Source organism: Lontra canadensis, unplaced genomic scaffold, assembly GCF_010015895.1.
Source record: "Lontra canadensis isolate GAN:19392208 unplaced genomic scaffold, GSC_riverotter_1.0 scaffold183, whole genome shotgun sequence".
Taxonomy (NCBI): Eukaryota; Metazoa; Chordata; class Mammalia; order Carnivora; family Mustelidae; genus Lontra; species Lontra canadensis.
Window position 1 is genome coordinate 1,348,668 of NW_022631177.1, and position 25,016 is coordinate 1,373,683.

General features: G+C 39.8%; 1 protein-coding gene and 1 pseudogene across 2 annotated transcripts in view; one reads left to right on the forward strand and one right to left on the reverse strand.

Moving 5' to 3' along the window:
- ZC3H12B (zinc finger CCCH-type containing 12B) overlaps positions 1-25,016 on the reverse strand; it is a 581,452-nt gene that overhangs the window by 236,849 nt on the left and 319,587 nt on the right. The gene's annotated exons all lie outside the window — the stretch shown is intronic.
- On the forward strand, positions 23,867-24,478 carry LOC116860726 (annotated as a pseudogene).

The window sequence follows — 25,016 nt, forward strand, 5'->3', positions numbered from 1 at the left end:
AAGAATAAACACTGTTAAAATGTCTATACTGCCTAAAGCAATCTATACTTTCAATGCCATCCCGATCAAAATACCAGTGGCATTTTTCAAAGTGCTGGAACAAACAATACTAAAATTTGGATGGAACCAGAAGAGACCCTGCATTACTAAGGAAATGTTGAAAAAGAAAAATGAAACTGGGGGCATCACGTTGCCTGATTTCAAGCTTTACTACAAAGCTGTGATCACCAAGACAGCATGGTACTGGCACAAAAACAGACACATAGACCAGTGGAACAGAGTAGAGAGCCCAGATATGGACCCTCAACTCTATTGTCAAATAATCTTCAACAAAGCAGGAAAAAATATCCAGTGGAAAAAAGACAGTCTCTTCAATAAATGGTGCTGGGAAAATTGGACAGCTGTGTTTAGAAGAATGAATCTTGACCATTCTCTTACACCATACACAAAGATAAACTCGAAATGGATAAAAGACCTCAATGTGAGGCAGGAATCCATCAGAATCCTAGAGGAGTACATAGGCAGAAATCTCTTCGATTTCAGCCACAGCAACTTCTTTCAAGATATATCTCCAAAGGCAAAGGAAACAAAAGCAAAAATCAACTTTTGGGACTTCATCAAGATCAAAAGCTTCTGCACAGCAAAGGAAACAGTCAACAAAACAAAGAGGCAACCCACAGAATGGGAGAAGATATTCACAGATGACAGTACAGACAAAGGGCTGATATCCAAGATCTATAAAGAACTCCTCAAACTCAACACACGCAAAACAGACGCAATGGGCAGAAGACATGAACAGACACTTCTCCAATGAAGACATACAAATGGCTAACGGACACATGAAAAAATGTTCATCATCATTAACTATCAGGGAGATTCAAATCAAAACCACATGGAAATACCACCTTACAGCAGTTAGAATGGTCAAAATTAACAAACAGTAAACAATGTGTGTTGGAGAGAATGTGGAGAAAGGGGAACCCTCTTACACTGTTTATGGGAATGTGAGTTGGTGCAGCCACTTTGGAAAACAGTGTGTAGATTCCTTAAGAAATTAAGAATAGAGCCTACCTTATGACCCTCCAATTGCACTACTGGGTATTTACCCCATAGGTACAGATGGAGTGAAAACAAGGGACTTCTGTATCACAGTGTTCATAGCAACAATGGCCACAATTGCCAAACTGTGTAAAGAGCCAAGATGCCCTTCAAAAGACGAATGGATAAATATATGGTCCATATATACAATGGAGTATTATGTCTCCATCAGAAAGGATGAATACCCAACTTTTTTATCAACATGGACAGGACTGAAGTAGATCATGCTGAGTGAAATAAGTCAAGCAGAGAGAGTCAATTATCATATGGTGTCACTTGCTTGTGGAGCATAAGGAGTAACAGAGGGCATTAGGAGAAGGAAAGGAAAAGTGAATTGGGGGCAATTGGAGGGGGAGATGAACCATGAGAGACTGTAGACTCTGAGAAGCAAACTGAAGGTTTTGGAGGGTAGAGGGGTGAGGAGATATGTGAACCTTGTCATGGGTATTAAGGAGGGCACATATTGCATGGAGCACTGGGTGTGGTGCATAAACAATGATTCTGAAAAAATAAAATTAAATTTAAAATACAATTTTATTTCTTTATTTGGCAAAGACAGAGAGACCACAGGGTGAGGAGTAGAGAGAGATTTAGAAGGAGGCTCCCCAGTGAGCAAGGACCCTGTACATGGAGCTGGATCCCAGGTCCTGGGATCATGACCTGAGCTAAAGGAGATGTTTAACTGATGGGGCCACTCATGTGTCCCTGTGGTTTTCTTCTTATTACAACTGTTGACTTAAGTTTCCTAAAAGACTTAGGGTCACCTGAATGACTCAGTTGATTAAGCATCTGACTTTGGCTCAGATCATGATTTCAGATTCCTGGGATCGAGTCCAACACTGAGCTCCTTGCTCAGTGGGGAGCCTGCTTCTTCCTCTGCCTGTCACTCCTGCTACTTGTGCACTCTCTCTTCTTCTCCCTCTCTCTCTCTGACAAATAAATAAAATCTTTTAAAAAAGTTTTCCAAGAGACTTCTAATGTTAGTATATTAATTAAGGGAAAATACACACAATAAAAAATACCATTTTAATTATTTTTACATGTTCAATTTAAACAGTTCAATTGCTTCTAGTACATTCACATTCTTTTGCAACTATAATCACTACCCTTTTCCAGACCTTTTTTGTATCATTCCATATTGAAACAATGTATCCATTAAATAATAACTCTCCATCCCATTCCAATCTTCCTCAAACCTCAGTAACCACTGTTCTACTTTCTACTTTTGGCTACACAAATACCTCATATAACTGGAAGCACACAGTATTTGTCCTTCTGGGTCTGGCTTAGCTTACTTAGCTTACTTTCTTTGAAGCCAATTCATGTTGTAATATGTATCAGGATTTAAGTTCCTTTTAGAGAAATATTTGCAAATGACACATCAAATAAGGGGCTAGTATCCAAAATCTATAAAGAACTTATCAAACTCAACACCCAAAGAACAATCCAATCAATAAATGGGCAGAAGACATGAACAGACATTCATGCAAAGAAGACTTCCAAAATGTCCAAGAGACACACGAAAACATGCTCAACATCCCTCAGCATCAGGGAGATACAAATCAAAACCACAGTAAGATACTGCCTCACATCAGTCAAAATGGCTAAAATTAACCAGTCAGGAAATGACAGGTGTTGGTGAGGATGCAGAGAAAGGGCAACCCTCCTACACTGTTGCTGTGATTGCAAGCTGGTGCAGCCACTCTGGAAAATAGTCTGGAGGTTCCTCAAAGAGTTGAAAATAGATTCACCCTATGTGACGCATCAATTGCACTACAGGGTATCTACCTTAAAGATACAAATGTGGTGATCTGAAGGGGCATGTGCACCCGAATGTTTATAGTAGCAACGTCTATAATAGCCAAACTATGGAAAGAGCCTAGATGTCCATCAACAGATGAATGGATAAAGATATAGGAATACTATGCAGCCATCAGAAAACCCAAAATCTTGCCTTTTGCAATGACGTGGATGGAACTAGAGGGTATTACACTAAGCAAACTAAGTCAATCAGAGAAAGAGAACTATCATATGATCTCTGTGATATGAGGAATTTAAGAGCAGGGAGCCTGATGTGGGGTTTGATCCTAGGACCCTGGGATCATGACCTAAGGTGAAGGCAAAGACTTTAACCCACTGTTTGGGAAAGTGATTGTCTCTCTCTCCTTCCTTTTCAAAGGCAGCTTTGGCAGCTACAGTTTTTTTTTTGGTTGGCAGGTGTTTGTTTGTTTGTCTGTCAGTATTATCCCATAATTTGCTTGTCTGCAAGTATTATGTTCATAAATTCACTGATAATAACATTTCCTTTTCCAGATTAAGGCAATTTTCTGTCATTATTTATTTAAATAAGTTTTCTGCCCTATTTCTTTTTCCCTGGCCTAGTGGGACTCCCATAATGCATACATTTTTCTCTTTTTATATTATCTTATAAGACACATAAACTTTCTTCATTTTTCTTTATTATTATCTTTTTCTTTTTGTTCTTCGTATTGGATAATTTAAAAGTATCTGTCTTCAAACTCACTGGTTTTGTCTTCTGCTTGATTAAGTCTTTTGTTGAAATTCTCCGTGAAATTTTTCAGTTCAGTCATTGTGTTCTGATTTCAGCTCCAGAATTTGTTTGATTTTTTTAATATTTTTTTATCTCTTTGTTAAACTTCGTATTCTGTTCATGTATTGTTTTCCTGATTTCATTTAGTCTTGTATCTGTATTCTTTTGTGGCTCACTGAGCTTCTTTAGATAATTATTTTGATTTTTTTTCCTCAAAAATTTGGTAGCTCTCCATGTCTCTAGGGTTGGTTTTGGTACTTTACTAGTCAGTTTTGTTGGTGTCGTGTTTCCTTGTTTATTCATGACCTGTGTGGCTGTACACTGGTGTCACCACATTTTAAGATGTGGGCAACTCTCCTAGGCTTTATAGACTCACTTTGGCATGTTAGGCCCTTTACCAGTCAAACTGACCAGAGATTTTGTGTGGCCTTCATTTAAGGTCTGTTGGTGGACTTGCTGCTGGATTACTTGGGGTAGCCAGTTTGGTGCCTGGGTTAGCAGATGGCTAAATCTGGTCTTGAGAGTCAATCTTGGAACCAGTTTCCACTGGAGTGGTTCTATCACTTGGAGCCACTGGTGAGCCTGGTGCTGAGTCTGTGACGTTGGGCCTGAGACTGAGTTCTGCATGGGCAGGTCTTGATCCTTGGTCTATGAAAGTTAATTAAGGACCAAAGATTACTGGAGAAGGCCTGGCAGCTGGGCTTGTGGGGGAAGCCCTGTTAGCTGAGTCCACAAGGATGGGCCTGGAACTTGGATCCATAGGGGTTGACCTGGTCCCAATGTCCACTGGGAGCACATTTGCTGCCTTTATTCACAGAGGCATCCTGATGTCTGGGACTTTGGTGTTGATACAGAAGCTTAAGACACTAGGGATAGGCTTAAACCCTGTGCCAGTTTGGTGCTGGAATGGGCCTTGAGTTTTTATCCATGGGGGCAATTCTGAAGTAAATTCCAACACGTTAAGAGTCCATTTATGACAAGACTACAGGGAACGCCATACTCAAATCTTTCGGGTTTTTTGGGCTAGGATCAGAAACAATACAAGAGTGCCCACTCTCACCACATTTTTTTCAACACAGCAGTGAAAAGTCTTAACTAGATCAATTAGAAATAAAAGACATGCTAATAGGAAATAATGAAATAAGATTGTCTCTGTTTGAAGGTGACATACTCTTATATGTAGAAAATCCTAAAGATTTTATTAGAACTGATAAACAAACTTGGCAAAGGTGCAGGATACAGAATAAACATAAAAAGTTAGTTGTTTCTAGAATCTAACAATAAACTAGGAAAGAAATTTTAAAAATTCACTTTCAAAAGTATCAAAATTAATAAAATACTGAGAAACAAATTTAACCCAAGAGGTGAAAGATTTGCATACTGAAAGCTATAAAAAAATTAATAAAAGAAAGTCATGGGGGTTAATTCTAAGCAAGATGGCAGCAGAGTATGGGACCTCATTTGATCTGGTCCCTTGAATGTAGCTGGATATATATGAAACCAATCTGAACACACACAAGTTCAACCTAAGATGTAAGAAAATATATCTGGAACTCGAAATGCAGAAGAATAACAACTTTTTGCAAGGTAGAAGATGCAGAATCGTGAATCTGTGAGGAAATATTGGAAGATAAATGGAAGGAGGAGGGAGCCTCCATAAGCCAGCTACTGGAAAGTGATATAACACCTGAGTGCAAAATCAGAACACTTAGAAATCTTCTCCAGTGAGAGACATCCTTTTCTGAAAGGGGTCCAGAGAATGAAAAGAGCATAATTCTGGATGGGTCATTGTGGTGTCAGGATCCAAGGATACACAGAAAGAATGGGGGTGCCTGATCTGATAGAATGCCCAAGCAGTGGAGCGGGGAAACTTGTTATGGTCAGTGAGCCCAGAAGGGAGTCTCAGCTCTGGTTGCCATAAACCATGAGTGGACTGGTAGAGGGATCACTCTTTGCCTGAGCAGAGTCCTAAAAAGGACTGGAACATGCAGGCTGGGAATGATGAAATAGCTGCTCCCATATTGGGTAACAGCTCCCAGAGCAGAAGCGGCACTGGAAAAGGGCAGTAGGATGGCACTCACCATGACCTAGGAACAGCAAAACATGGGGTACTCACGAACCCACAACTGCTTGTAGTAAAAAAGACACAAAGCAAAGTGTCAGTTCTGGGCCCCTGGGGTACCCCATTGGGAGAAATGTAGTGGGGGTGAAGAGCAAGTCTATGGGTTTAGTGCATGCACACAAAAGTGGAAAGAGTTTAACCTAGAGATGATTTATTGAAGAAAGGGAACTGCCATCTTATGTCTCTGGGCCAGAGATCCGAGCATGGCCATTTTTGCCCTGAACCACTGAGGAGGCACAGAAAGCCACCAGGGGAAAAAAATACCACACCAGCTCACCTTGAGCCCATTCCCCTGACAAGGGGTGGGGAACCGCTGCCCAGGCAAAGAAACCTGAGAAGCAGAACAGCAGGCCTCTCCCCTCAGAAGACAGATGGGAAGAACATATGAATGACAAGCTTATAGATCCCATAGGACTATAAAATTCAAGCTCTAGGGGAAATTAATATATTGAGCTCCAGGAGCTTCCTTTTCTTTGCTTTGCTTTTTTTTTTTTTTTTTTTTTTACTTTTTTCCCATCTCAACTAGATTCTTATTTTACCAATTTATGTTTTTAAGTCACCCGTTAACCTTTTTTCACATCTACATTTTATAGATTATGCCTCATTCTAGTCTTTTTTTTACTCTATTCAATATTAAATATATACATAATTTTATTTTTCAATTTTGGCAAATAACATCTTCTAACACAGACCAAAATTCAATCAGAAACAAGTAGATCAGCCCGCTTTGTCCACTTTGTGAGATTATAGTCTCTCTCTCCCCCCACCTCTTTTTTATTGTTCCATTCATTTTGGCTTTGTTTGCTTTTCTCTGATGACTTCCAACTACTTCAGAACTTTTCTAGGGTCCAGTTTTCTTAGGTTGTGGTTGATATTTTGGATTCTGTTTTTCCACTCACCTATCCTTCCTTGGACAGAATGACTAGAAGGATGAACTTACAACAAGATGTTGCTGATAGGGGCACCTGGGTGGCTCAGTGGGTTAAACATCTGCCTTCGGCTCAGGTCATGATCTCAGGGTCCTGGGATCGAGTCCCACATCGGGCTCTCTGCTCAGCAGGGAGCCTGCTTCCTCCTCTCTCTCTGCCTGCCTCTCTGCCTACTTGTGATCTCTGTCTGTCAAATAAATAAATAAAATCTTAAAAAAAAAAGATGTTGCCGATAGAATTCAGGATAGCAATTACAAAGTTAATAGCTAGGTTTGAAAAAAGCCTACATGACAATATAGAATCTCTAAGGGTGGAAATGAGATCAATCAGGCCAAACTTAAAAATGCTTTCAGTGAGATGCAGTCTAAATTTTATGCTCTAACAGCTAGGGTCAATGAGGCGGATGACAGAATAAGTGATCTAGAGCACAGGTTGAGGGAAAGGAAGGAAGTTGAGGAAAAGAGAGAAAAACAACTGAACATGAAGAGAGACATGGAAAATTTAATGATGCCCTGAAAAGTATGAATGTCAGAATTCACTGGGATCCAGGAAAGAGTGGAGAGAGAGAGGGTTGGAAGGTATATTTGAGGAAATCATGGCTAAGAACCTTCCTTCCTTTGGGAAAGGAAACAAACATTCATGTTCAAAAGGCAGAGAGGACCCCTCCCCAAATTAATAAAAAACAGATCAACACCCCAACAGAAAATAGTGAAGTTTGCAAACCTTAGAGCCAAAGAAATTATCCTGAGAGCAACTAAGGCAAGGAGATTCCTTACATATGAAGGGAGGAATATCATAACAACATCAAACCTATCCACAGGAACTTGACAGGCCAGAAAGGGCTGGTAAGATATATTCAGGATATTAAATGAGAATAACATGCAGTCAAGATTAATTTATCCAGCAAGGCTCTCATTCAGAATGAAAGGAGAGAAAAAGAACTTCCAGGATAGACAGTAACTGAAAGAATATGTGACAACTAAGCCAGCCATGCAAGAAATATTGAAGGAGATCCAGTAAGAGAAGAGAGATACCAATAGTAACATAGACCAGAAAATAACAAAGACAATCTACAGAAATAGGGACTTCCAGGCAATACAATGGCACTACATTAGTGTCTTTCAGTAGTTACTCTGAATGTAAATCAGCTAAACGCTCCAATTGAGAGACATAGGGTATCAGATTGGGTTAAAAAAAAAAGCAAGACCTTTCCATATGCTGTCTAAAAGAGACCCATTTTGAAACTAAGGACACCACCAGATTGAAGGTGAGGGGATGGCAAGCCATTTATCATTACAACTGACTTCAAAAAAGAGCTGGGGTATATTATGCCTCTATCAGAAAGCATGAATACCCAACTTTTGTAGCAACATGGACGGGACTGGAAAAGATTATGCTGAGTGAAATAAGTCAAGCAGAGTCAATTATCATATGGTTTCACTTATTTGTGGAGCATAACAAATAGCATGGAGGACAAGCGGAGATGGAGAGGAGAAGGGAGTTGAGGGAAATTGGAAGGGGAGTTGAACCACGAGAGAATATGGACTCTGAAAAACAATCTGAGGGTTTTGAAGGGGCGGGGGTTGGGAGGTTGGGGGAACCAGGTGGTGGGTATTAGAGAGGGCACGGATTGCATGGAGCACTGGGTGTGGTGCAAAAACAATGAATACTGTTACACTGAAAAGAAATAAAAAAAATAAAATAAAAATAAAAATAAAAAGTATACTAGTAAAAAAAAAAGAGAGAGAGCTGGGGTAGCAATCCTTTTATCAGACAAATTGGATTTTAAACCAAAAACTGTGGTAAGAGATGTAGAGAGACACTGTACCATAATCAAAGAGTTTAACCAACAAGAAGACCCAACAATTGTAAATATCTATGCTTCCAATGTGGGAACAGCCAATTATATCAACCAGTTAATACCCAAAGTAAAGAAACATTGATAATAAAGCATTAATAATCGGGGGCTTCAACACCCCATTCACAACCATGGACAGATCATCTCAGCACAAAAGCAACAAGAAAAACAAGGGCTTTGAATGACACACTGGAACAGATCGACATCATAGTTATATACAGAATATTCCATCCTAAAACTACAGAATACATATTCTTCTCAAGAGCACATGGAACATTCTCCAGAATAGATCCCATATTGGGTCACAAATCAGGGCTCAACCAATACCAAGCTACAGAGCTGTGATCACTAAGACAGCATGGTACTGGCACAAAAACAGACACATAGACCAGTGGAACAGAGTAGAGAGCCCAGATATGGATGCTCAACTATATGGTCAAATAATCTTTGACAAAGCAGGAACAAATATCCAGTGGAAAAAAGACAGTATCTTCAAAAAATGGTGCTGGGAAAATTGGACAGCTATGTGTAGAGGAATGAAACTCGACCATTCTGTTACACCATACACAAAGATAAACTCAAAATGGATAAAAGACCTCAAGGTGAGGCAGAAATCCATCAGAATCCTAGAGAACATAGGCAGTAACCTCTTCCACATCAGCCACAACAACTTTTTTCAAGATATGTCTCCAAGGCTGCCTGGGTGGCTCAGTGGGTTAAGCCTCTGCCTTCAGCTCAGGTCACGATCTCAGGGTCTTGGGATCGAGTCCCGCATTGGGCTCTCTGCTAGGCAGGGAGCCTGCTTCCTCCTCCCTCTCTCTCTCTCTCTCTGCCTACTTGTGATCTCTCTCTGTCAAAAAAAAAAATCTTAAAAAAAAAAGATATGTCTCCAAAGGCAAAGGAAACAAAAGCAAAAATGAACTTTTGGGACTTCATGAAGATCAAAAGCTTCTGCACAGCAAAGGAAACAGTCAACAAAACAAAAAGGCAACCCACGGAATGGGAGAAGATATTCACAAATGACAGTACAGACAAAGGGCTGATATCCAAGAGCTATAAAGAACTCCTCAAACTCAACACACACAAAACAGATAATCACGTCACACAATGGGCAGAAGACATGAACAGACACTTCTGCAAAGTGGAGACACAAATGGCTAACGGACACATGAAAAAAATGTTCATCATCACTAGCCATCAGGGAGATTGAAATCAAAACCACATTGAGATACCAACTTACATCAGTTAGAATGGCCAAAATTAACAAGATAGTAAACAGCATGTGTTGGAGAGGATGTGGAGAAAGGGGAACCATCTTACACTGTTGGTGGGAATGCAAGTTGGTGCAGCCACTTTGGGAAACAGTGTGTAGATTCCTTAAGAAGTTAAAAATAGAGGCTACCCTATGACCCTTCAGTTGCACTACTGGGTAGTGCAAATACTATAATATACTATAAATACTATAGGGCAAATACTATAATATACTATGAATACTGGGTATTTACCCCAAAGATACAGATGTAGTGAAAAGAAGGGCCATCTGTACCCCAATGTTCAAAGCAGCAATGGCCACGGTCGCCAAACTGTGGAAAGAACCAAGATGCCCTTCAACAGACGAATGGATAAAGAAGATATGGTCCATATATATAATGGAGCATTATACCTCCATTAGAAAGGAGGAATACCTAACTTTTGTTTCAACATGGATGGGACTGGAAGAGATTATGCTGAGTGAAATAAGTCAAGCAGAAAGAGTCAATTATCATATGGTTTCGCTTATTTGTGGAGCATAAGGAATAACACGGAGGACATGGAGAGATGGAGAGGAGAAGTGAATTGGGGGAAATTGGATGGGGAAATGAACCATGAGAGACCGTGGACTCTGAGAAACAAACAAAGTTTTGGAGGGGATGGGGGTGGGAGGTTGGGTGAGCCTGGTGTTGGGTATTATGGAGGGCACATATTTCATGGAGCACTGGGAGTGGTGCCTAAACAATGAATTCTGGAACACTGAAAGGAAATTAAAAAAAAAAAAACTACTAATGATGTACTGTATGGTGACTAACATAACAAAAAAATTAAAAAAAGAAGAATTACAGACCAATATCCTTGATGAACATGGATGCCAAAATTCTCCCCAAGGTCCTAGACAATAGGATCCAACAGTACATTAAAAGGATTATTCACTACAACCAAATGGAATTTATTCCTGTAATGCAAGGGTGGTTCAGCATTTGCAAATCAATCAACATGATACATCACAGTCATAGAAGAAAGAACAAGAATTATATGATTCTCTAGAGGAAGGAGGGACAAGATGGTTGAGGAATAGGAGACCCTATTTCAACCATTCCCCATTGAGCTAAATATCTACCAGAGCACTCTTAACACCCATGAAATCAGCCTGAGATATAAGATTATACACTTCTGGATCTCGATGGGGGCAGAAGATCATCAGTGGAGAGGTACAGAGGAGTTGGGAGTGCATGGACTAATATAGGAAGATAAACAGAAGGGGGAGGGAGCCACCAGAAGCGACTGTTGGAACGTAATACCCCAATACGAAAGTGCCCTGTGCTTGGGGACCGGCATTAACTTGGAGACTGGATAAAAGCACAAAGGTACATAAGGGACACTTGTTGGGATCGGGCTGTTGCAGGCGCAGACTTAAGAGCACAGTCTCATGATGGCCACAACCAGTGCCTGCCCATGCCTGAGAGAGCCCAGCACAGGCTGCAGTTGTTGGTCCCTGGGTCTGTGGCCATAATAGCCACCTCGGCTGCCTCCACTGCTACCCAGGACCAGTATCACTCCTGGTTTTGGTAGCTTGGAGATACAGAGACAACCAGGGTCCTTGGGCAACCAATGTGATGGTGGCTGAGGATGCACACTGTCTCTGGGAGGTTGCAGTGTACAACAGAGTTTGCAGAGGAGGACTCTGTGTGTTCTGGACTATTCAGAGGGGAGCAGATTATGGCTTTTCTCTGAGGCGGAGGTCTGGGTGCAGACAGTTTACTTTGCTCTGACCATCCAAAAAGGTGCCAAGGAACAAAAACCTCCAGAGAACAAAATCCTGAAAAACCGGCTGCCACAGAGCCCAGCCCCTTGTTATAGGGGGCAGGGCAACTCAACCCAAGTATGATTGACTGAAAAACAATGCAGCAGGCCCCTCCCCCAGAAGCCAAGCCAAAAGAACAAGAAGACAACCACCACAGGGTCCCCATAAAACTGTAAAATTCCAACATCAGGAGAAAACAAAATTAAGCTCCTGGTATTGCCCCAAAATGTATATATTTTGTAGATACAACTTATCTCTCTCTCTCTTTTTTTTAAAATTCGTTCTCATGTCTCTTGTTTTTTTTTTTATTTATTTTTACCTACTTACCATTTCAACTAGATATTCAATACAATATATTCCATAGTAACTTTTTAATTTGAACTTTTTCATACATACATTTTTGTTTTTTTTCTTTTATATGGATTACAGATATAGATATAGAAATAGATATAGATAGTCCTTTTACCCTATACAATACTATATATATACACACACACACACACACACACACACACACACACACACACATATATACCAGTTTTAATTTCCCTGTATTGTCAGAAAGTTGAGTCCTTTAACAAAGATAACAAGATACACCCAGGAAGAACTGAAATAAACTTCCTCACCCACATCAATGGTTTATAACAAACTTCCCATCTTATTATTTTGTCAGTGTTTTAGTTTCTTTGTTTTTGTATTTTATAGATCTTACTCTTGAGGTTCATTTTGGCTGGGTTTTTTTCTCTTTTTCTTTGATGGTCTTTTTATTTGTTTGTTTTTGTTTTTGTACTTTATAAATCTTACTTTTAGGGCTGAATTGGGCTGGGGTTTCTCTTTTTTTTCTCTTTTTCATTTTTCCTTCACCCCCCCCCACCCCAGTGACTTCCCATTGCTCCAAAACTTTCCAGGGTGCACCTTGCCTGGATTGTACTTAATATTTTCAACTTTACACCACTTCTCACCAGAATGACTAGGAGGAAGAACACCCAACAGAGGGAAAATTCAGAGACTGAGAACTCTTCCACAGAACTACTGAATATGGACATAAACAATATGTCACAAATAGAATCGGGGTTACAGTTAACTAGACACTGGCTAAGTTGGAGAAGACCATTAGCGGCAACATAGAATCTCTAAGGGCAGAAGTGAGAGTTGATCTGGCAGAAGTTAAAAATGCTATCAATGAGATCCAATCTAATCTAAATACTCTAACAGCTAAGGTAACCAAGGCAGAAGATAGAATTAGTGATCTAGAAGACAAACTGATAGAAAAGAAGGATCAGAAGGAGGCCTCAACAAACAGCTTAGAAGCCATGAAAACAGAATTAGGGAAATAAATGACACTATGAAACGTTCCAATTTCAGAATTATTGAGATCCTTGAAGGGGTCGGGGGTGGGGGCTAGAAGATAGAGTTGAACGAATCCTGGATGAAAATTTCCCTAACCTGGAGAATGGGACAAGTGTTCATATCCTAGAGGCAGAAAGGACGCCCCCCACCCAAGATCACCAAAGGTAGAAAAACTCCCCAGGCATATGATTGTGAAATTCCAAACCGTAAATTCAGACAAGATGTCTACATTAGAATAATGTCAGACCTATCCACAGAAACCTGGCAAGCCAGAAAGGGCTGGAAAGACACATTCAGGGCACTAAATGAGAAAAATGTGCAGTCAAGAATACTTTATCTGGCAAGGCTGACATTCAGAATGGATGGAGAGATAAAGAGCTTCCAAGACTGGCAAAGTCGAAAAGATTATGTGACCACCAAGACTACACTACAAGAAATATTAAGGGTGGTTCTATAAAAGAAGAAAGACCCCAAGAGTGATGAACAGAAATTTACAGAGACAATCTATAGAAACAAGGACTTCACAAGCAACATGATGTCAATAAAAACTTATCTTTCAACAATCACTCTCAGCATGAATGGCCTAAATGCTCCCATAAAACAGCACAGGTTTGCAGACTGGATAAAATGACAGGACCCATTCATATGCTGTCTACTAGAGACACATCTGGAACGTAACAATGAATCCAGACTGAAAGTGAAGGGATGAAGAAGGATCTTTCATGCCAATGGGCCTCAAAAGAAAGCTGAGGTAGTGATTCTCATATCAGATAAATTAGATTTTAAGCTAAAGACTGTAGTCAGAGATACAGAAGGGCATTACATCATTTTTATAGGGTCTATCCAACTCCCCCATCTCCCCAGGACTGAATTTTCTACTGTCATACATTCCAGAAGCCCCTGTCATTGGTAAGGCTGGAAGTGGGGGTGCCCCTCCCATAATAAACCATGCTGACCAGAAAAAAAAATGGTCTATCCACCAAGAAGATCTAACAATTATAAATATTTATGCCCCCTGTATGGGAGCAGCCAACTACAGAAGCTAACTGTTAATCAAAATAAGGAGTCATATAGATATGAACACGTTAATTGTAGGTGATCTAACATGCCACTCTCAGTAACAGACAGATCATCCAAGCAGACAATCAATAAAGAAACAAGAGCTTTAAATGACACTTTGGACCAGATGGACTTCATAGATGTATAGAGAACATTCCACCCTAAAACAACAGAATACTTATTCTTGTTGAGTGCATGTGAAACTTTCTCCAGAATAGACCATATACTGGGTCACAAATCAGGGCTCAACTGATATCAAAAGATTGAGATTATTCCCTGCATATTCTCAAATCACAATCCTTTAAAGTGGAACTCAACCACAAGAAAAAGTTTGGTAGGAATTCAAACTCGTGGCAGCTAAAGACCGTCCTGCTCAAGAATGTTGGGATCAATCGGGAAATCAAAGAAGAACTTAGCAATTCATGGAAACCAATGAGAATGAAAACACATTGGTCCAAAACCTATGGTATACAGCAAAGTCATCCTAAGGGGGAAATACATAACCATCCAAGCCTCACTCAAAATAAATAAATAAATAAATAAATAAGAAGAGAAAAATCTGGAATACACAAACTCTCTTTGCTCCTTAAAGAACTCCTTAAAGAACTCCTTGAAGAACAAATTAAGCCAACCCACGTACAAGAAGGGAAATAATTAAGATTAGAGCAGAGATCAATGAGTTAGAAACCAGAGATACTATTCAACACATAATAATAATGATAATAATAATCATTATTATGTATTTTATATATAATATATTAATATTTATATAAATTATTTATTATGTATATTATATATTAATATAAAAACAATTATAATAATTAAACAATAAAACTAGAAGCTGCCTCCTTGAAAGAATTAAGATGGATAAACTACTGGTCAAACTAATCTAAAAGAATAAAGAAAGAACCCAAATTAATAAAATTATTAATGGAAGGGGCGAGATCATGACTAACACCAAGGAAATAGAAACAATCATCAGAAATTATTATCAACAGCTATATGCTAATAAGTTAAGCAACCAAGAAGAAATGGATACATTCCTGGAAGCCTATAAACTTCCAAGACTGAAACAGGAAGAAATTGACAACTTGAATAGACCAATATCTAGTAATGATATTGAAGCAGTGATCAAAAACCTTCCAAAAAAAACAAGAGTCCAGGACCTGATGGATTCCCTGGGGAATTCTACCAAACATTCAAACAATAAATACTACCTATTCTTCTGAGCTGTTTCAAAAATAGAAACAGAAGGAAAACTTCCAGACTCTTTCTATGAAGCCAACATTACCATGACCCCCAAACCAGGCAAAGACCCCCTCAAAAAGGAGAATTTGAAACCAATATTCCTGATGAGTATGAATGCCAAGATTCTCAACAAGATCCTAGCTAATAGGATCCAACTGTACATTACAAAGATTATCTACCATGACAAGGTGGGATTTATCCCTGGCATGTAAGGGTGGTTCAATATTTGCAAATCAATGTGATAGCACAAATCAATATGAGAAGAGAGAAGAAACACATGGTCCTCTCAATTGATGCAGAAAAGCATTTGACAAGATACAACATCTATTCCTGACTAAAACTCTTCACATTTTAGGGACAGAGGGAATATTCCTCAATTTCATAAAAACCATCTATGAAAAGCCCACAACAAGTATCATTCTCAATGGAGAAGAGCTAACAAGAAGCCTTCCTACTGAGATCAGGAACACGACAAGGATGCCCACTATCACCACTGTTGTTCAACATAGTACTAGAAGTCCTACCAACAGCAGTCAGACAACAAAGAGAAATAAAAGGTATTCAAATTGGCAAAGAAGAAGTAAAACATTCTTCACAGATGACATCATACTTTATGTTGAAAAGCCAAAAGACTCCATCCCCAAATTACTAGAACTCACACAGCAGTTCAGTAATGTGGCAGGATACAAAATCAATGCACAGAAATCATTTGCTTTCTTATACAATAATAATGAAACTGTAGAAAGGGAAATTAGAGAATCAATTCCACTTACAATGGCACCAAAATTTGTAAGGTACCTTGGAATAAACCTAACCAAAAAGGTTAAAGATCTATACTCAAGGGAAAACAGAACACTCACTAACGAAATTGAAGATGACACAAAAAGATGGAAAAACATACCAGGCTTATGGATCAGAAGAATAAACATTGTTAAAATGTCTTTGCTGCCCAGAGCAATCTATACTTTCAATGCCATCCTGATCAAAACACCAATGGCATTTTTCAAAGTGCTGGAACAAACAATCCTAAAATCTGTATGGAATCACTAAGGAAATGTTGAAAAAGAAAAACAAAGCTGGGGGCATCACGTTGCCTGATTTCAAGCTTTATTACAAAGCTGTGACCACCAAGACGGCATGGTATGGGCACAAAAACAGACAGATAGACCAATGGAACAGAGTAGATAGCCCAGATATGGACCCGCAACTCTATGGTCAAATAATCTTTAACAAGAACAACAAAATCTTGTGGAAAAAAGACAGTTTCTTCAAAAAGTGCTGTTAGGATGGGGAGGAGTCAAGACGGCGGAGAAGTAGCAGCTGAGACTACTTCAGGTTGCGGGAGATCAGCTAGATAGCTTATCTAAAGATTGCAAACACCTACAAATCCAACGGGAGATCGAAGAGAAGAAGAACAGCAATTCTAGAAACAGAAAATCAACCACTTTCTGAAAGGTAGGACTGGCGGAGAAGTGAATCCAAAGGGACGGGAAGATAGACCCCGGGGGGAGGGGCCGGCTCCCGGCAAGCGGCGGAGCAACGGAGCACAAAATCAGGACTTTTAAAAGTCTGTTCCGCTGAGGGACATCGCTCCAGAGGCTTAACTGGGGTGAAGCCCATGAGGGGCCAGTGTGGCCTCAGGTCCCGCAGGGTCACAGAAGGATCGGGGTGTCTGAGTGTCGCAGAGCTTGCAGGTATTAGAACGGGGAAGCCAGCTACAGACACGGAGCCGAGGAGTGAGCTCACAGCTCGGGCTTACCTTGAACCGGTCACAGGCTCGGTGAGCTCGGAGCGCGGCTGGAGGCCAGGCAGACAGGAGTAATTGGACGCTGTTCCTTGAGGGCGCACTGAGGAGTGGGACCCCGAGATCTCGGCTCCTCCGGGCCAGAGACTGGGAGGCCGCCATCTTCATTCCCATCCTCCGGAACTCTACAGAGAGTGCTCAGGGAACAAAAGCTCCCGAAAGCAAACCCGAGCGGATTACTCAGCCCGGCTCCTGGTAAGGGCGGTGCAACTCCGCCTGGGGCAAAGACACTTGAGAATCACTACAACAGGCCCCTCCCCCAGAAGATCAACAAGAAACCCAGCCAGGACCAAGTTCACTTACGAGGAGTGCAGTTTCAATACCAAGGAGAGCAGCGGAATTCCAGAGGAGGAGAAAGCAAAGCACGGAACTCATGGCTTTCTCCCCATGATTCTTTAGCCTTGCAGTTAATTTATTTTTTTTTTCTTTTTCAATTTTTTTTCTCTTCTTCTGCTAAATTTTTTTAAACTTTTACCCTTTTCTTTTTTAACGTTATTTAACTAGTTTATCTAATATATATATATATTTTCCTTTTTATATTTTTTTCATTATTGGTTTTCTTTTTTTATTTGTTTCTTTTTCCTTTTTTCTTTTTTTTTTCTTCTTTCTGAACTTCTTTTTATCCCCTTCCCCACCCCCCTCACGATTTGGGATCTCTTCTGATTTGGCTAAAGCATATTTTCCTGGGGTTGTTGCCACCCTTTTAGTATTTTACTTACTCCTTCATATACTCTTATCTGGACAAAATGACAAGGCAGAAAAATTCACCACAAAAAAAAGAACAAGAGGCAGTACCAAAGGCTAAGGACCTAATCAATACAGACATTGGTAATATGTCAGATCTAGAGTTCAGAATGACGATTCTCAAGGTTCTAGCTGGGCTCGAAAAAGGCATGGAAGATATTAGAGAAACCCTCTCGGGAGATATAAAAGCCCTTTCTGGAGAAATAAAAGAACTAAAATCTAATCAAGTTGAAATAAAAAAGCTATTAATGAGGTGCAATAAAAAATGGAGGCTCTCACTGCTAGGATAAATGAGGCAGAAGAAAGAATTAGCGATATAGAAGACCAAATGACAGAGAATAAAGAAGCTGAGCAAAAGAGGGACAAACAACTACTGGACCACGAGGGGAGATTTCGAGAGATAAGTGACACCATAAGACGAAACAACATTAGAATAATTGGGATTCCAGAAGAAGAAGAAAGAGAGAGGGGAGCAGAAGGTATATTGGAGAGAATTATTGGAGAGAATTTCCCCAATATGGCAAAGGGAACAAGCATCAAAATCCAGGAGGTTCAGAGAACCCCCCTCAAAATCAATAAGAATAGGTCCACACCCCGTCACCTAATAGAAAAATTTACAAGTCTTAGTGACAAAGAGAAAATCCTGAAAGCAGCCCGGGAGAAGAAGTCTGTAACATACAATAGTAAAAATATTAGATTGGCAGCAGACTTATCCACAGAGACCTGGCAGGCCAGAAAGAGCTGGCATGATATATTCAGAGTACTAAACGAGAAAAACATGCAGCCAAGAATACTATATCCAGCTAGGCTATCATTGAAAATAGAAGGAGAGATTAAAAGCTTCCAGGACAAACAAAAACTGAAAGAATTTGCAAACACCAAGCCAGCTCTACAGGAAATATTGAAAGGGGTCCTCTAAGCAAAGAGAGAGCCTAAAAGTAGTAGATCAGAAAGGAACAGAAACAATATACAATAACAGTCACCTTACAGTCAATACAATGGCACTAAATTCATATCTCTCAATAGTTACCCTGAATGTTAATGGGCTAAATGCCCCAATCAAAAGACACAGGGTATCAGAATGGATACAAAAACAAAGCCCATCTATATGTTGCCTACAAGAAACTCATTTTAAACCTGAAGACACTTTCAGATTTAAAGTGAGGGGGTGGAAAAGAATTTACCATGCTAATGGACATCAGAAGAAAGCAGGAGTGGCAATCCTTATATCAGATCACTTAGATTTTAAACCAAAGACTATAATAAGAGATGAGGAAGGACACTGTATCATACTCAAAGGATCTGTCCAACAAGAAGATCTAACAATTGTAAATACCTATGCCCCTAACGTGGGAGCAGCCAACTATATAAACCAATTAATAACAAAATCAAAGAAACACATCGACAATCATACAATAATAGTAGGGGACTTTAACACTGAACTTTAACCCTCACTGAAATGGACAGATCATCCAAGCAAAAGATCAACAAGGAAATAAAGGCCTTAAATGACACACTGAACCAGATGGTCATCACAGATATATTCAGAACATTTCATCCCAAAGCAACAGAATACACATTCTTCTCTAGTGCACATGGAACATTCTCCAGAATAGATCACATCCTTGGTTATAAATCAGGTCTTAACTGTTATCAAAAGATTGGGATCATTCCCTGCATATTTTCAGACCACAATGCTCTGAAGCTAGAACTCAATTGCAAGAGAAAATTTGGAAAGAACCCAAATACATGGCGACTAAACAGCATCCTTCTAAAGAATGAATAGGTCAACCAGGAAATTAAAGAAGAATTGAAAAAATTCATGGAAACAAATGATAATGAAAATACAACAGTTCAAAATCTGTGGGACACAACAAAGGCAGTCCTGAGAGGAAAATATATAGCGGTACAAGCCTTTCTCAAGAAACAAGAAAGGTCTCAGGTACACAACCTAACCCTACACCTAAAGGAGCTGGAGAAAGAACAAGAAAGAAACCCTAAACCCAGCAGAAGAAGAGAAATCATAAAGATCAGAGCAGAAATCAATGAAATAGAAACCAAAAAAGCAATAGAACAAATCAACGAAACTAGGAGCTGGTTCTTTGAAAGAATTAATAAGATTAATAAGCCCCTGGCCAGACTTATCAAAAAAGAAAAGAGAAAGGACCCAAATCAATAAAATCATGAATGAAAGAGGAGAGATCACAACTAACACCAAAGAAATACAGACAATTATAAGAACATTTTATGAGCAACTCTATGCCAACAAATTTGACAATCTGGAAGAAATGGATGCATTCCTAGAGACATATAAACTACCACAACTGAACCAGGAAGAAATAGAAAGCCTGAACAGACCCATAACCAGTAAGGAGATTGAAACAGTCATCAAAAATCTCCAAACAAACAAAAGCCCAGGGCTAGATGGCTTCCCTGGGGAATTCTACCAAACATTTAAAGAAGAACTAATTTCTATTCTCCTGAGACTGTTCCAAAAAATAGAAATGGAAGGAAAACTTCCAAACTCATTTTATGAGGCCAGCATCACCTTGATCCCCAAACCAGACAAGGATCCCATCAAAAAGGAGAACTACAGACCAATATCCTTGATGAACACAGATGCAAAAATTCTCACCAAAATACTAGCCAATAGGATTCAACAGTACATTAAAAGGATTATTCACCACGACCAAGTGGGATTTATTCCAGGGCTGCAAGGTTGGTTCAACATCCGCAAATCAATCAATGTGATACAACACATTAATAAAAGAAAAAACAGGAACCATATGATACTCTCCATAGATGCTGAAAAAGCATTTGACAAAGTACAGCATCCCTTCCTGATCAAAACTCTTCAAAGTGTAAGGATAGAGGGCACATACCTCAATATTATCAAAGCCATCTATGAAAAACCCATCGCAAATATCATTCTCAATGGAGAAAAACTGAAAGCTTTTCCGCTAAGGTCAGGAACACGGCAGGGATGTCTGTTATCACCACTGCTATTCAACATAGTACCAGAAGTCCTAGCCTCAGCAATCAGACAACAAAAAGAAATTAAAGGCATCCAAATCGGCAAAGAAGAAGTCAAACTATCACTCTTCGCAGATGATATGATACTATATGTGGAAAACCCAAAAGACTCCACTCCAAAACTGCTAGAACTTGTACAGGAATTCAGTAAAGTGTCAGGATATAAAATCAATGCACAGAAATCAGTCACATTTCTCTACACGAACAACAAGACAGAAGGAAGAGAAATTAAGGAGTCCATCCCATTTACAATTGCACCCAACACTATAAGATACCTAGGAATAAACCTAACCAAAGAGACTAAGAATCTATACACAGAAAACTATAAAGTACTCATGAAAGAAATGGAGGAAGACACAAAGAAATGGAAAAGTGTTCCATGCTCCTGGATTGGAAAAATAAATATTGTGAAAATGTCTATGCTACCTAAAGCAATCTACACATTTAATGCAATTCCTATCAAAGTACCATCCATTTTTTTCAAAGAAATGGAACAAATAATCCTAAAATTTATATGGAACCAGAAAAGACCGCGAATAGCCAAAGGAATATTGAAAAAGAAAGCCAGAGTTGGTGGCATCACAATTCCGGACTTCAAGCTCTATTACAAAGCTGTCATCATCAAGACAGCATGGTACTGGCACAAAAACAGACACATAGATCAATGGAACAGAATAGAGAGCCCAGAAATAGACCCTCAACTCTATGGTCAACTAATCTTCGACAAAGCAGGAAAGAATGTCCAATGGAAAAAAGACAGCCTCTTCAATAAATGGTGTTGGGAAAATTGGACAGCCACATGCAGAAAAATGAAATTGGATCATTTCCTTACACCACACACGAAAATAGACTCAAAATGGATGAAGGACCTCAATGTGAGAAAGGAATCCATCAACATCCTTGAGGAGAACACAGGCAGCAACCTCTTTGACCTCAGCCGCAGCAACATCTTCCTAGGAACATCGCCAAAGGCAAGGGAAGCAAGGGCAAAAATGTACTATTGGGATTTTATCAAGATCAAAAGCTTTTGCACAGCAAAGGAAACAGTTCACAAAACCAAAAGGCAACTGACAGAATGGGAGAAGATATTTGCAAATGACATATCAGATTAAGGGCTAGTGTCCAAAATCTATAAAGAACTTAGCAAACTCAACACCCAAAGAACAAATAATCCAATCAAGAAATGGGCAGAAGACATGAACAGACATTTTTGCAAAGAAGACATCCAGATGGCCAACAGACACATGAAAAAGTGCTCCATATCACTCGGCATCAGGGAAATACAAATCAAAACCACAATGAGATACCACCTCACACCAGTCAGAATGCCTAAAATTAACAAGTCTGGAAATGACAGATGCTGGCGAGGATGCGGAGAAAGGGGAACCCTCCTACACTGTTGGTGGGAATGCAAGCTGGTGCAACCACTCTGGAAAACAGCATGGAGGTTCCTCAAAATGTTGAAAATAGAACTACCCTATGACCCAGCAATTGCACTGCTGGGTATTTACCCTAAAGATACAAACGTAGTGATCCGAAGGGGCACGTGCACCCGAATGTTTATAGCAGCAATGTCTACGATAGCCAAACTATGGAAAGAACCTAGATGTCCATCAACAGACGAATGGATAAAGAAGATGTGGTATATATATACACAATGGAATACTATGCAGCCATCAAAAGAAATGAAATCTTGCCATTTGCGACGATGTAGATGGAACTAGAGGGTATCATGCTTAGCGAAATAAGTCAATCAGAGAAAGACAACTATCATATGATCTCCCTGATATGAGGGAGAGGAGATGCAACATGGGGGGTTAATGTGGTAGGAGAAGAGTAAATGAAACAAGTTGGGATTGGGAGGGAGACAAACCATAAGTGACTCTTAATCTCACAAAACAAACTGAGGGTTGCTGGGCAGAGGGGGGTTGGGGGGGTTATGGACATTGGGTAGGGTATGTGCTATGGTGAGTGCTGTGAAGTGTGTAAACATGGAGATTCACAGACCTGTACCCCTGGGGAAAATATATATATATATGTTTATAAAAAATAAAATTATAAAAAAATAATAATAATACAGTATTTATTAGTTGAAAACCCCTAATCTAGAGAGAGATGAAAGACTTTAAAGCCTGTTTGATTAGCTGGGAAGACTTGCTCTAGTTCACTCACTCTATCAATCTATCTATGTGTCTATCATCTATCAATTATCTGTCTATCGATTCATCTTCCCATCTCTCAAATCCACCTACTTTGTGAACAATAGTAGGGATAGGCTGTAGGTTATATTGTAATAACTACTCCTAAAACTGCCACTCTTTTATTTTTAATGCGATGCATATATTTATCCATTCATTCTGTTACTCATTAAAAATGTACTACCTGTTTATTCAACTTGAGACACTGAACTAACTCCTTGGAATGGAGAGATTTAAGACAAGCTTCCTGCTCTTAATGATGTCACAGTCTTGTCCCCTAGACCAATGTTGAAATTGTTGGGTATAAGTCATCATTTAAATTTAAAAAAAAAAAAAGAATGAAAAAAAAAAGTGCTGTTAGAAAAATTGGAGAGCTGTATACAGAAGAATGAAACTTGACCATTCTCTTACACCATACACAACGATAAAGTCAAAATGGTTGAAAGACCTCAGTGTGAGACAGGAATCCATCAAAAATCCTAGAGGAGAACATAGGCAGTAACCTCCTCGACATCATCCACAGCAACTTCTTTCAATGCACATCTCCAAAGGCAAGGGAAAGAAAAGTGAAAATGAACTTTTGGGACTTCATCAAGATCAAACTTCTTCACAGCAAAGGAAACAGCCAAAAAACAAAACAAAAACAAAAACAAACAAACAAACCCCCCCCAAAAAAAAACAAACAAAAATAACCAACAAAGAGGCAACCTATGGAATGGGAGAAGACATTTGCAAATGACACTACAGACGAAGGGCTGATGTCCAAGATCTATAAAGAACTCCTCAAACTCGGGCGGCAGGCCACGGTTTCATGATGGTGTGTGATGGTGGGGTGGGGGGCGGCCTCCTGGAGAACACTAACCCACTCATCTAGGAGCTCTCTGGGGGGTGACCCGTGACTGTGGGTGAGGAGGACGAGCAGGTTCCAGACAGCATCGATGCACGCGAGATCTTCGCTGATTTGCTCCATCAATGACCCAGAGCATCCACTGACACTGGAAGAATTGAACATAGTGGAGCAAGTCTGGGTTCAGGTGAGCAACCCTGAGAGTACGGTGGCTGTGGCCTTCACACTCACCATTCCACACTGCAGCATGGCCACTCTTATCGGCCTGTCCATCAAAGTCAAGCTTCTTCGATCCCTTCCCCAGCGTTTCAAGATGGATGTGCACATTACACCAGGAACTCATGCCTCGGAGCATGCAGTGAACAAGCAGCTTGCAGATAAGGAATGGGTAGCAGCTGCTCCAGAGAATACCCACCTGCTGGAGGTTGTGAACCAGTGCCTGTCAGCCCGCTCCTGAGCCTGGCTTTTTGCCCCCAGTCACACCCAGGGCTCATGGCCTTGTTTTTTTCTTTTTGAATCACTGACAATGAGTCATTAAACTAACACTTTACATTTTGTAATAAACCCTTAATTTATATTTAAAAAAAAATAACTCCTCAAACTCAACACACACAGAACAGATAATCATGTCAAACAATGGGCAGAAGGCATAAACAGACACTTCTCCAAAGGATACATACAAATGGCTAACAGACACATGAAAAAATGTTCATCATCATTAGTCATTATGGAGATTCAAATCAAAACCACATTGAGATACCTCCTTACACCAGTTAGAATGGCCAAAATTAATGTTCATTAAATGGACAAAATTGTTTTTAAAAGACAGTAAACAACAAGTGTTGGAGAGGATGTGGAGAAAGGGGAACCCTCTTACACTGCTGATGGGAATGCAAGTTGGTGCAGCCACTTTGGAAAACAGTGTGTAGATTCCTTAAGAAATTAAAAATATAACTGCCCTATGACCCAGCTATTGCACTACTGGGTATGTACCCCAAAGATACAGATGTAGTGAAAAGACGGGCCATATGTACCCGAATGTTCATAGCAGCAATTTCCATTATAGCCAAACTGTGGACAGAACTGAGATGTCCTTCAACTGATGAATGGATAAAGA